Raw genomic sequence first — 15,094 nt, 5'->3', positions numbered from 1 at the left:
ATGAACTTATGATAAAGAACTGATGTTGTGGAAGCACCCCAGTCCTAGAAGACATGCTCAAGAACAGGAGTCAGTAAACTATTTTTTGTAAACAGCCCATAGTAAATATTTTAGATTTGGAGGGTTAAGAGGCAAAATCAAGGACAGTAAAATAAGGACTTTTAGAAAAAGAAAGGCAAGTTTCCACACATATTTTTATGGATGAAACTCAAAATTTTATTTGTAAATACTGAAATTTAAATCCCATATAATTTTTATGTGCCATATATTTTATTTATTTATTTTTGCTTTTTAGCAACTAAAAAAGTAAAATCCATCTGTAGCACATTGGCTATACAAAAACAGACAGCAGGCCAAATTTAGTTTGTGAGCCACAGTTTGTTGAACACTTCTCTAGAGTTCTTATAGAAGTCACCCTTGGTCCTATTAATAGCTAAAGCCTTATTTTTTTTTTTTCCTTACTCTCCAAAGAATCTCTCTGTATATATGTACACACACACACACACACACACACACACACACACACACACTATTAGACTAATTTTATTTTTTGTTTCTATTTATAATTAACTCATAAATTCTCCTACTTAATTCCATAGTCATGATTATACACAATTTCATATGACTAGAAATAGATAAAATAAATCCCTATATTTTTGGGTAAACTATATCCCTGAATGATTTTTTATTTTGGTTCCTATAAGACTCAGTTCTAGGGGCACCTGGGTGGCTCAGTCGGTTAAGCATCCGACGTGGGTTCGAGCCCTGCAACAGGCTCTGTGCTGACAGCTCAGAGCCTGGAGCCTGTTTCAGATTCTGTGTCTCCCTCTCTCTCTGCCCCTCCCCCACTCACACTCTGTCTCTCTCTGTCTCAAAATAAATAAACATTTAAAAAAAATTTTTTTAAAGACTCAGTTCTATTATCTTTTACAAATAAATTTGTTTCACTATGTGACATTAGCAATAGCATCTAAAATTTATGGTGTTATTACCTTGTGTCTTTTACAATGAATGCATAAAAAATTTTTAATGAGAACAATTGTGTTTTCTTCATTTTTCTTAGTACTAGTTCTTGGGCTTTTAACAGAAATGTTGCATGGTTTACAGACACACACAAAAAAAGATGGCTGAAATTTGCATTGTGCATTTGAGACTAGTAGAGAAAATACTTGCTAAAGTAGTCCTTGATAGTCTAGTTAACCCATAACACTTCAATCATTTTTTGTGCTCTTAAAACTTTTTCACAAGATTATTTATTCACAAATGGTTGCCTGTTGTACAGAAAGGGTATTTTTAAAGTTAAGATTCAGTAATGATTTCAAGAGATTAAATTATGGTCTATTTGCTTTGAACCCATGAGTAGTTAAATACCTTTCTTGGAAAGTAAACACCAATGTTTAATGGAAGCTAGGATATTAAAAACAGATTAAAATCAGATTTATATTTTTTATATCTTACAAAGCAATATTTATGATTTTTTTTTGACAAAGTGGTACCTCATAAATACTTTTTAAATAGCATTTTATAGGTTTCCAGAAACCTTCTTTTTTTTTTTTAAATTTTTTTTTTTCAACGTTTATTTATTTTTGGGACAGAGAGAGACAGAGCATGAACGGGGGAGGGGCAGAGAGAGAGGGAGACACAGAATCGGAAACAGGCTCCAGGCTCTGAGCCATCAGCCCAGAGCCTGACGCGGGGCTGGAACTCACGGACCGCGAGATCGTGACCTGGCTGAAGTCGGACGCTTAACCGACTGCGCCACCCAGGCGCCCCTCCAGAAACCTTCTTAAGAAAATGTTTTAACCTTGTGGCCCTAGAAAAGTTTTCAAGCTTGAAAATGCCTTACTGTTCTTTCATTTTCCAGGGCAGAACGTAGGTTTTTTTTGTTTGTTTGTTTGTTTTTGTAAATTTCAGCTGAATGGAATAAAGAGATTTCTGAAAGATAAGGAAAGATAACCAAAGCAAAATTCAGCTGTTACCACCTCAGCCTTGGGGCAGAACTACAGGACTTTCAAAAGATTGAATCTCAAGAATGAAACAGGTAAGGAACATCCTTGATTTTGACAAATCCAGAGCAGCAACTCAAGAACAGTACTGAAAGAGGAAATGAGGGAGTGTGGAGGTAACAAGCCAACACTGACGAAGAATAAAATGACTGATTCTGGCATTTAGAGAAATCTTTTGGGTATGAATACATAAAATCTCTTCTAAGTTAAAAAAATTATTACAGGACCTATGTAGTAACTTGTGTCTTACAGAGTTGTCATAAAAGGAAAAAATGGAACAGATACTGGGATGGAAATCAAGGTAATACAGCACCTTATTTCTATAGTTTCAAAACAGTAAGTCTAAGGTAGATGGCTTCTGTTAAATAATTACTAGTTACCTGGAATATCTTGACTGAATGGACTTTCAAGGGTCTAACTAGCTAAAGGAATGCTGGATAAAATGTTAGGCTCTATGATAACAATCTCACTTTCTGGCTCAAACCAAGTAACTGAGTTGTATGAGGAGAAATAATTGCCATAAATTTCCTATATATTGAAAAATTTAAAAGAACCCAAAGCTTTTGTCCTGATCTGTTCCTTCAGTTAAAAAGTTCTTTTTTTTCTTAAGTTTGAAAAACAGCCACGGTACTTAAAATATTGGCTGAAGTGATGACCTCATGAGATTTTGTAATTTCAATTTTTTACCAAATCTGCTTTATTAAAGCACTTTCATTATTAAAAATTATTTGAAAACCTCCCACTTGGTTTTACAGTAAACCATTGAGACTTAAAAAAATATTTGTAAAGGATTTTAAATAAATAATTGAGTAGTTTAACAATATTATGTAGAAAGCTAGAAACCAAAAATAAAAGTGCAGCAACACTAAAAATTATCTAGTAAAAATGTCCACTAAGCTTCTCCATGTGCATGATAGTTTATATTATAAAGTGATTTTTTTTCTCCTAATGGTTGAAAAATGTAGGTTATCAATTACCTGTGGTTCTTTCAAAACAGTATTACATATTTATATAATTAAACAAATGCTCATATCCCCATTTCTAATAGAAGACTAAAGTATTTAATCTTACCATTTTATTTTACTGTAGCAAGCTATTAAGTTTCCTAATTGTTCTTATTCACAATATTATCTGGTATGCTAAACAGAAACATTAGATTAGACATCCTCAAATTATAGCCTGAGGGCCAAATCCAGTTGTGCTTTGTTTCTGTAAATAAAGTTTTATTGAACAGAGTAATAACTTTTTCTTCCTTTTCTTTTATTTTCTTTTTCTTTTTTTTTTTAACCAAACTCTATAGTTGCTTCGCCCCTACCATGGCAGATTTACGTAGCTATTATAGGGACTATATGGCCCATGAAGGTCTGAAATATGTAATATTCGGCCCTTTACAGAAGAAGTTTGCTGATTTTTGGCTGTTCCTAATCATCATCAAAGCTATTCCTAAACAAATATGCCCAGTAGTTCAAATGTTAATAACTGGAAAACAAATAGAAACAAAAAAGACATTTAAAGAAAACTTTTTTTCATGTGATGTTCAAAGATTGCCTAACAAAAAAGAACATTTTGTAGCACCTTCATAATATTAACAAACTGCTGTCTTAGGTACAATAAGCAGCTGATTTATTGAAAGTGACTTGTATAGTCAATACCTGGAATGAAACAGCTAGTTTCATCTTGTCCAATTTTTACATTACTCTTCATTTTCCCTGAGAACTACATAGCCGAGACACTTTCAGTGAGGCACTTCCTGTAAAATGATCAGTTGTATCTGTCACCAGGAAGAAATGCATTTTCCGTGCTTTACTACAGCCATCTGCATCCTTCATTTTCTTTTAATTCAGTCACTGGAGCCCTAATGATCGCAGTCATTTCAGGAGATGCCATCAATTATAGCAGGGAGCTCATTCAGAAGTGAAAGATGAGTTCCATTCTCTGTTACTTAGAGGTCAGTGATCATTCCCCAACCTCTTCCCAGTGAACAAATAGTACAGTAACTTTCACAGGCTCCCTTCATTTTTCTCAAGTCTGCTGCTCTACGACTTTTGTAGACCTTGGTTATAATAACTTCATATGTTTGACTCTGGCAGCCTTAAGACAAGCCTGACCCAATCATTTTCTTGCATCCATCATCATAAATTCAAATATATATAATTCTGACTCCCATAAGAGATGTTTAAAAGAATAGGTATTATTAAGATGGCATTTTAAAACTTCTAAAGCAAATACAATTGTTAAAATTTACATCAAAAGGATTTTAAAATAGTAATCATTTTCATCTGCAAACTTTCTATTATTTTCTATAAATATGATCATATTGAAAGATGCAACACAGATTACATATTTGTGTAAGAATTAGCACAGGATTTGATATACTACCCTTACATGCTCTTTCTAAAGCCATCTTAAATTTTTTTTAATTTTATTTTTTATTTATTTTGAGAGAGATGGAGAGCAAGTGGGGAGGGGCAGAGAGATAGGGGGAGAGAAAGAATCCCAAGCAGACGCCATTCTGTCAGTGCAGAGGCTGATACGGGGCTTGAACTCACGGACCATGAGATTATGACCTGAGCCGAAACTAAGGGCCGGACGCTTAACCGACTGAGCCACCCAGGTATCCCTATAACTATTTTAATAATTAGGATTAAAATTCAATTTTCAATATTTTGTTTGATAACAAAAGGTTGGATGGCTAATTCATCCACCTAAAAGCTTGAACACAAATGTTTATATCAATTTTATATATAAACCCTAAAAAGGAGAAGCAATCAAGATATTTATCAATAGGTAAATGGAAAAAATGTAATACATCTATGCAAAGAATATTATTCAACAATTTTTTTAAATGAGTAATTAAGCCATGAAAAGACATGGAGAAATCTTAAACGTATGTTCCAAAGTGAAAGAGTCAGTGAGAAAAGGCCACACAACGTATCATGCCAATTACATGACATTATGGGAAAGGCAAAACTAAGAGGATGGTAAAACAATCAGTAGTTGTCAAGGGATCAAGAAGAGGGATAGCAAACTGAACAGAGATAGATGATTGCATAGGTGAAGCACAGGGGATTTTTAGGGTTGTGAAATTATTCTAGATGACACTGCTTTGGCGAATATTTCTATTTCTAACAAAGAAAAGGTAATCTTTTCAATAAGTGGAGCTGAAATGTATTCACATACAAAAAAATGAATCTAGACACAGACCTTACACCCTTCAAAAAATTAATTCAGAATGGATCACAGGCATACAAGTAAAACACAAAACTATAAAACTCTTAGAAGATAACATGGGAGAAAACCCAGGTAACCTTGGGTCTGATGATGACTTTTTAGATACAACACCAAAGGCATAATCTATGTGAGAAATAATATATGAGCTAGACTTCATTAAAACTAAAAACTGATGCTTTGCCAAAAACACTGTTAAAAGAATGAGAAGACAACCTACAGAGTGGGAGACAATGTTTGCAGAGGACACATATGATAAAGGACTGTTATCCAAAAAATACAAAGAACTCTTAGAACTCAACAAGAAAGTGAACAATCCAGTTACAAAAGAGGCAAAGACCTTAACAGACACCTCACCTAAAGAAGATATATGTATGCCGAATAAGAATATGAGAAGGTGCTCCACATCATATGTCATTGGTGAAATGCACATTAAAACAAGATACCACTACACACTATTAGAATGGCCAAAATACAGAACAATGACAACACTAAGTGCTGGTGAAGATGTGGAACAATAGGAACTCCCATTCATTGCTTGTAGGAATGTGAAATGTTACAGCACTTTGGAGGGAACCCTGGAAGTTTCTTATAAAACTAAACATACTCTGGGGCACCTGGGAGGCTCAGTTGGTTAAGCATTCAACTTTGGCTCAGGTCATTATCTCATGGTTCATGGGATATTCTCTCTCCCCTCTCTCTCTGTCCCTCCCACACTGGGAGCGCATTCTTTCTCTCAAAATAAATAAATAAATATTAAAAAATATATAGGTGAAAAAAATTAAGATAAAGCATCGTAAAATCAACCATAGAATGTTGAGTACATCATGATATATTGCTAAATCAGTTATATTACTAACTTGGTAATAACTGAAGACTTTAAGATACTTATGGAGAAAAAGAATTCACAATTTTTCATCTGATTTAGTAAAATTTGTAAATAAGGTAATTATTTTATTAATTTAATTGTCTTGGTTTGTTTTTAACTAATCTCTTCATATTCTTCTCCTATCTCTTCCAGCGATTTCAAAATTAATATTAGCTCTATAAATGAATCACAACCTATCTCTAAAGCATAACTGCTGTCTATATAAATTTTCACAAATTCTCAATGATAAGTTAAAAGAATAATTCTGGAAAATCAAACACCATACCCTCATAACAGAATAGCAGATCTCTCTTAGTAGTAAACCCTCCAAATTACAGAAAGTCTATTTTCCTCAAAAAAAAAAAAAAAAAAAGGAGCTCTAATCACACTCTTAACTTAGTAAGTTACTAATATCATCCTTCCTTAGTTTTAGATACAAATAGTATAGAAATGGCTTACATTTTAGAAGAGAAAAATATAACCTTTGGCTATATGAATTTATTCTCCCTGAATGTTGTTACATTCACCATTGGTGGTAATTTTTCATAACCTTTTAGATTAATAATTTATTTGATATCATTAGTTAATAATTTACTGTAAAATGTCCTACATTCTATAGAAATATATAGGGATAATAAGAACTATAAAAATAGTGACTGTGGTTTAGGATTGGGTTAAAAAAACAAATTTTATTTTTGGTTTAGACAATGAGTCCCCAGATATTCAGCTATTTCCAGAGTGATTGCTAGAAAAGAAACAAATTGGGTTAGAACTCCAGCTAACTAAGTACTATATTCAGCACTTACACAATATAGGCTACATTCATAATAAATGGCTTTAATTTAAATGTAATTTCTAAGAAGAATAATCTCACTACTCTGACCATATATATGTTAGTTCCTTAGGATAATAATTACTTCTAAGAATTAAAAACCTTGAACCTGCTGGCATAAACTTTACTGCCAGCACAATACAAGATGAAACATTTAAATTCAGCAAAGTCAGAGGTATATAAAAGATTATCACTCTCTCAATCTCTCTCCCTTCCCTTCCATTCCTCTCCCACCCCCCCCCCCCCCCCCGTCAACGCTAAAGTTAACCATTGGTTAATATGAAGGTTGGGAAACAAAATTAGATATTTTGGGACATACATTTATATTCTCATTAACTCTTTAAAAAATACTAACTGTCAACTAGAACATAGGAAATATGCAAGTGTCTAACACTGCATCTTCCCCTCAGAGAGATAATGGTCCAAAAAGGAAGATGATAATATTTATAAATAAGTCCTATATGAGACCTAAAGTAATCTAAGCCCCCAGAAGAGTAGTATTCATAAAAGGGGTGATTCAGAAGACTAAGGGAGTTCATCTAGCTGATAGGATTAGAGAAGGCCACACTGAACAGATGATGCTTCAATGAGTTTTCTAAGGTTTGTTAAGTTAATTAAACTACTAAGCTATTGGACTAGGGCAGTCCTGAAGGTGTGATGGCCTATGGAAGGAAACCAAAATCTAAGACTGTATGTTAATGTTTGAAGGTTACAAATTGAAACTTAAGGACAGTCAATCATAGTCAACTAGGCTGTAAACTACAGTCAACAGTCAACTACAGTGGTTAGGTAGAACATCCTAACCACTTCTGGTTTGGTGCTTTTGGATTCAAATTAATTTTTGCTCAAATAACTCTTAATTTTTTAAATCCCTCAGTTAATCTTTAATAGTTTAGATATGATTTACAAGACAATTCTGGGGGCGCCTGGATGGCTAAGTCAGTTGAGTGGCCAACTCCTGATTTTGGCTCAGATCATGATCCCAGGGTCATGAGATCAAGTCCCGAGTTGGGTTTCATGCTGAGCGTGAAGGCTGCTTGGGATTCTCTCTCTCCCTCTGCCCCTCGCCTCCACTCACACACACACTCTCTCTCTAAAGGAAAAAAAAGGGAAAATAAAAGAAAATTCTGAAGAACAAGAAGGAAACTCTAGACAATGATTTCCTCCTGAGTATAGAACTATGGCAGGTACTTGGGACACATATGGGAAATACTAAATAATTTAGAGTATATAGAAAATGTATACAATAATATATACATAATATATACATAATATATAAATAAATAATATACAAAAATAACAATAATTTGGAGTATATAGGAAATAATGAATAAAGTTAGAAAAGCAACTCATAGTCCTCTTTTCAGCATTTATTTATTTATTTGGAGAGAAAGAAAGAGCCCACGTGCAAGCAGGGCAGGGGAAGAGAGAGAGGGAGACAGAATCTCAAGCAGGCTCCACACTGTCAGTGCAGAGCCTGACACAGGGTTCCTTCCTACAAACAGTGAGATCATGACTTGAGCCAAAATCAAGAATCCTACACTTAACCAACTGAGCTACTACCCAGGGGCTCCCATAGTCTTATTTAGTTACACACATTGGCTATATCATCAAAACAAAACAAGTTTTAATAGAAAAATATAGAGGTATTTTCCTCATTTCTTATAGTTTTTGTTGTTGCTGTTTTCTTGCTTCCTTGAGTGATTCCATAAACTGTTATCTCAAATCCTTGGAAACACAGGATTATTACAGAGGCTAAAAAGTATATGGTTTACTTAATGAGAAGAGAAATATAAAAATAAAGTATTTGATGGCAACATGGCTTTACATTATAAACTCATACATACTTCCTGTTAGTCTATAATTCTTTAAAAATAAAAAACAAAGTTAAGGGCATCTGGGTGGCTCAGTTAAGTGTCCAACTCTTGATTTTGGCTAAGGTCATAATCTTGTCGTGGTGAGATTGAGCTCTGCATTGGGCTCTTCACTGAATGTCCCTCTCTCCCTTTCTCTCAGTCCCTTCCTTGCTCACACATACTCTCTCTCCCAAAACAAATAAATACACATTTTTTAAAACAATAAAAAGAATAAAAAATTAAACCCCAGAGATAAGTATACTTAAGGATTAGGGTCTTAGCCTATATATTTCTAAATAAGAGATCTATAGGTTCTAATGCTCCATCATTATTAAATGCCTGTAGAGAACATTATGCCATTTTGGGGCATCATTAGAATCCTCTGTACTTTGTCTCCTGGCCATGCTGCTTTTATGTAGGTATTTATTTATTTGTTTCTATATAGAAAGTGTTTACAGGTAGTAATATAGAGAGGAAAGTAGGCTATAGAACTTTCCTGAGAGTGTACTTTTAAAGCAACCTTGGATTTTATGTCTATTGTATGTTTATTTTGGGTAGCCAGGATAGCCATAGGGTTCAATAGGGAATTAAAGCCCACTCAAGTTACCACTTGGGGCCGCCACTATTCATTCATTCAACACATATGTACTTAATGGTAACTGGGATTCAGGGACTATGATAGTATTGAACATAGAGTAACAAATGAGAGAGATAAAGTCTATGACCTCAAGGAGACTTGAAATATGTGGGGAAGAGAGAAAATTCAACAATAAATTGCACTTTTAAATGCAAATAGATGGTATAGTATGAAGGAATGAAAAATATAACATTGGTATGTAGATCCAGAAATATTTTATGAGTCCCAGACCCAAGAGAATTATGTCCACTGCATAGTACTATCATTCTTTTTCCAACTGAATCAAAATTATGAATCTCTAGAGTAGGAAAGTTACCTGAAGTCCAGAAGAATTACTGGTTAGTATGCAGGAGAGAATTTTATATCATCTTAACTTTTAATAATCTGTGAGCTTTCACCTGGAAATTGCTTATCATTCCAGAGTACGTATCAATGACTGGCAATCATAACTGGATACAAGTAAACACTTCTTTACTATCTTAACTATATACAGGAAAGTATGTTGAAATGGTTGCCAATATAAATGAATATAATAAGGTGTGCCAAATTATAAAATAATACTATCATAAGAGTTAATTATATTTATAATATATAGTATAATATATATAACTATATGTTATATGTAATAATATAAATTTTATATAATATATAAATAAATATATATTTCAATATCTATATTATACGCAATATATCTGTGTATACAGAGTAATGACAATATAACTATATGTTTGCATGGTATTGTAATATGTATAAAGTTTTTTACACATATTCTGCATAATTAATTTTCATAAAGTTTTATGACATAGGCAAGACAGGAAAGATGAAGTGTTCATGTGGTGAATTAAATGGCTTTTATTTCTTTTCTTCTTTTTTCATCTTTCTATTTATTTGTCCAAGTTTACTACGGCTATTGAGTAGCCGTCACAGTCCTTGAATCCCTGACCAAGATAGTGTGTCCACTGACCCAAAATGATAACATTATTTATTGGTTAAATTGGTGTAATAAGATTATAGACTTAAAACTAAGGGTGACATTGAATCAGAGTATTCATTGTAGGAGTTGGCTGAGGGGGCCGCTATTGCATATTTGGTGTTTTAACAGGACAGTAAGTTTTACAGATGAAGAACAGGCAGAACCAGAGATCAATCCCTCCATTTAAGTTCTTACACTAAGCACAGGCATACACCTGTTTTCAGATTTGAAGAGAAGGAGGAATCCTCACTGGAAAAAGTAGCAGCTAGTTAAAGAGGCTGGAACACCCGGGCTCTAAGAAGCAAGAGGTGGGTGTTGTAATTCAAATTGCATGCTAATTCTCATTGATCAGCCTATTTAAATGGTAATGAGGCATAGATAGTGTTTCTGGCCCAAGTGCTAGAAACTCCATGCAGAGGATATCTGTCAGCAAGAAAAAAATACTGCTGCTTGCTTGAAAAGCTGTGGTTGCTTTAGGGGTTTGTGATTGTAAAAGGGAATTACCTTCCAGTCCTTTGACCTGTGGGGAAGGAGATCCTATCAAGAATTTTCAGGACTGCAGCAACACCCAACTGCTACCATTCTTCTACTGTCACCGTCAGCTTTCTGGGGCTATATTCTCCTGTAATGAGAAAGAAGAACAGATATAGCTACAATTTCCACTTGTGGGGAGAAGACAGATGACCAACATCACAAATCATCCTTAGCTGAGTACAGAGGACGCCTGATTGCTTGTCATGTTCTGCAAAAATCTTAATTATGCCACATGGATGTAAAGTATTGATTCAAGCAACAGAGCAAAATTAAAATGCAATTGTTTAGAGAATGAAATGCTCTTGAATAAAGGAGGTTATGGTTCAATAGGGAAGGAAAGATACAAATGCACTTAATACACGGTAGCAAGTGATGCTTAGTTTAAGAAAAATATTAAAAGTGCTATCTCACGGTCCGTGAGTTCGAGCCCCGCATCGGGCTCTGTGCTGACAGCTCAGAGCCTGGAGCCTGTTTCAGATTCTGTATCTCCCTCTCTCTGACCCTCCCCCGTTCATGCTTTGTCTCTCTCTGTCTCAAAAATAAATAAACGTTAAAAAAAAATTAAAAAAAAAAGTGCTAGCTACATCAAAAGAGGTAGAAATGCTTTAGGCTGGAGAATAAGGGAGCACTTAATGGAAGCAGCATTTAAAATAGGTGTTCATTACATGTTAACTAACTAGAATTTAAATAAAAACTTAAAAAAACAAAATAGGTGTTAAAATAGAATTTGGGAGTTGAGAAACAGTGAAGAAGGCATGGAGGGCATTTCACATACAACATAGTAGGGATCATTTTAGGAAAAGCATCTCAGATACTGTTGCTCCAGGAAACAAATACTGCCTACTGGACAGGGTGCCCCTGAAACACTTAGAGAAATTTTAAAAATTATTTCTCATCCAATAGCTGTTCATTTAACTTTAGAATTAATGATGAAAGCAAAGATTGTAAGATGTGTATGTATATGTGTTACATGTTTTTTAAAGTTTTGCTTGGAATTTCAGAATTTTATGGTTGTTTGTATTCATTTAATGTCATTCTTAGTACTTATGTTTGGTTCTTAGGGAAGAACTAAGCCTTTTTTTTCTTTCCTTTTTTCTTTCTTTAATGTGCATTATCAGGAAGTGTACCAGGCATTTTACCTACATTTAACACATACGAAACCCAGCTAAGTAATCGTATTAAAGAATTTTTTTGTTCCAAACCTGAGAAAAGGCCAATATCATATTAACAATCAACTTTGAAAAAAGTATATCTGAGTGATTTTCTGGAAGGTAATTTGGGGCCAACTTCATTGTTAGATGTGTTGGAGAGAAACTTCCAAAATGTTAGAGTACAACCTAGACAGCTATCATGCTTATAACCAGCCGACTACCTCAAACCAGATGGTTAAATCGGCAAGATACTTTAACCAGTCTAATTACTACCCTAATAATCTTTAGCAAAGTCTTCCCTTCTTATACGTATGTTAACAATGTAATCTAGTTACTTTTTTCTCCCTATAAAATACTCTATCAAATGTAAATATTTGAATGGCATTCCCAGAAGCATATTTCCCAAGGAAATTTATACAACTTTGGATGCATACTCAAATATATTCTGCCTAAGAAGTTGCTTTAACATTTTCAAAGAAATAATAGAAAGTAAAACCCACATAATATCTCTCTGTGGTTAGTTTTGCACACACACACACAATTTTTTTTAAAGGTATTTTCACTAAGCACAACACAATCCCCTAATAGTGTCTTTTGGCTATTGATGTCAATCTTTATAATTTCTGTTTTATCATAACTACGCCGAAGTCTCCTCAATTCCAATATAGAAAGAAATACCCTCTCCCTGGAATGTAGCTGATGAGGCTTTCTATTATCTCACCTGTCAGCTACCTGGCTCCGCTTTTTTAATGTGCACCAATTTATCCCCTCTTGCTTCTTCCAATTTTCCTGTTTGACAATAACCTGGAATCTTCACAATAATGGAGCATCCAGGAGCTGATTAACAAGTAGGAACTCTTTCTCCTTGAATACTCATATGATAAATAGTGTTAGTTCTCTAACATTTGTCTGCTTTGATCTTTTTAGTCCTTTGCCAAGAGGAACATAAAGTGTAATTTTCAAAAAAATAACATTGTAATTGTCATGTGAATACAACATGAACATGTGTAAAAGGTTTTATTCAACTCATTAATAAGAAACCAAGTAAGCAATTAAAAAAGTTCAAAGAACTTTTAAGAAACTGGTTATTTATGGGTGATTTAATAAAGGAAAGCTAGTATATAATTGTTGGGTTATATACAAAACTGCTTAATATCCTACATTTGGGGTTGTCTTTTCTGCCAAAATAAACTATTTGTATCTTTCCCAGACAAAATTCTACACGTTAAACTCTACTTCTACACAGTTGAAAAGTAGCCTAGCCAGGGGCGCCTGGGTGGCGCAGTCGGTTAAGCGTCCGACTTCCGCCAGCCAGGTCACGATCTCGCAGTCCGTGAGCTCGAGCCCCGCGTCAGGCTCTGGGCTGATGGCTCAGAACCTGGAGCCTGTTTCCGATTCTGTGTCTCCCTCTCTCTCTGCCCCTCCCCCGTTCATGCTCTGTCTCTCTCTGTCCCAAAATTAAATAAACGTTGAAAAAAAAAATTAAAAAAAATAAAAAAAAAGTAGCCTAGTCGATATAAAATAAATCAAAGGTTTAACTCAGAGCCATGCTGAAAGAACACCGAGTAATATCTTCTACCTATTTCCAAGCTTCAGACAGTATTTCTAACACAGTCCTTCCTATTCACAGATACATCCTTTCTTTTTTTTTTTTTAATGTTTATTTATTTTTGAACCAGAGAGAGCACGAGTGGGGAAGGACAGAGAAAATGAGACAGACAGAAGATTCAAAGCAGGCTCTGAGCTGACAGCAATTGAGTCCCAATGTGGGGCTCAAACCCACAAACCACAAGATCATGACCTGAGCCAAAGTCTGATGCTTAACTGACTGACCCACCCAGGCACCCCCAGACATCTCCTATTCTCATTCATCTACTGAGTTAGAGGTTTCCTTTCTGAACCATGGTGGTGCTATGATGGTTTGATTAGCTATTTCTATCAGTTTCTCCTAGGAAACCAGAATTGTGGGAATTGAGAATTGTCAAGATGACTGGTATGGCAGCATTATTTTAATCTCATCCAGTCCCAGGTTCTCTGTCCTTTGTAATCTCAGAAAAAAGTCAGCTTTTTTTCTGACAGTCTGACACTTAATATTTTGGCTTATATGAACTGAAATTATTATAGGACCACCTATTTCCTCCTCTTGATCTGAGAAACACAGGTACTGTATATATGATTAATATCAAAAATCTCATTTGTGAGAAACTATGTCATACTAAAAGCAAATGAAGAGTTAAAACTCCAAAAATATAAATAGTTAAATTAATTGTATTTTGGAGGATGGGTGATGGGAGGTGATGGAAGAAAGCAAATCTGTGACTGGGGGAGGGAAATCTACTAATCCTCTCTCACTAGTATCCTGCTCATTGCAATCCTATTTTAAGAGACTTAAGAATACCCGTTTCACTTTTTTTACCCCCAATATACCCTGACATCTTTGCTGAGCTGAATTATTTACTGTCACTTACTAATTGCAGTCATGAGGTTTCATTCCCCCCCACCCAACTTTGATTAGCTACAAAAAAGAATTAGAATTCAAGGGCACTCATGGTTCCTGATAGATTATAATAATGTTAGCTAAGTTGTTGCAATAGATCCCTCCAGAGACATGGTCCAGCCATTTCTGACTCTCAGAGCTGAGTTATTTTGTCTCATATTAGATGGCATAAGTGTATATTCATTTGCAATCATATGCACTCACTGAATCCTTATAACAACTTTTTAAAGTGTTTTCTATTATTATCTACTTTCTAAAGAGATGGAAACTGAAGGTCAAGGAAGTTAAGTAGATTGTCCAATACCACTATCTATGGGAGAATTAAGATTCAAATTTGGGTTTGTCTGCATAGAATAGATAGAGAAGAAAGTTTGTGTTCTGTTAATATTCCATTGCCTTATATCTTGAATGGTTTTAAATATTTTAAATATTATATAAAATTGATTATAAAGTAAGGTAACAATTCCTGCTTAATATAGGTGAGATCTATAAAATGAACAAAATCATAGGTA

At 34.4% G+C, this 15,094-nt stretch overlaps 1 long non-coding RNA gene across 1 annotated transcript in view; it reads right to left on the bottom strand.

Annotated features, from left to right (window-relative positions):
• The window catches only part of LOC123379273, a 407,173-nt gene that overhangs the window by 75,569 nt on the left and 316,510 nt on the right, over positions 1-15,094 (bottom strand). Inside the window, exon 7 of the long non-coding RNA XR_006583537.1 lies at positions 10,905-11,022. This is a non-coding gene — a long non-coding RNA (uncharacterized LOC123379273). The remainder of the gene's footprint in view (positions 1-10,904; positions 11,023-15,094) is intronic.

The sequence above is a fragment of the Felis catus genome, chromosome A1 (assembly GCF_018350175.1).
Source record: "Felis catus isolate Fca126 chromosome A1, F.catus_Fca126_mat1.0, whole genome shotgun sequence".
Lineage (NCBI taxonomy): Eukaryota > Metazoa > Chordata > Mammalia > Carnivora > Felidae > Felis > Felis catus.
Note: the sequence above shows the minus strand (reverse complement) of the source record. Positions and strands in the feature narration are given on the sequence as shown.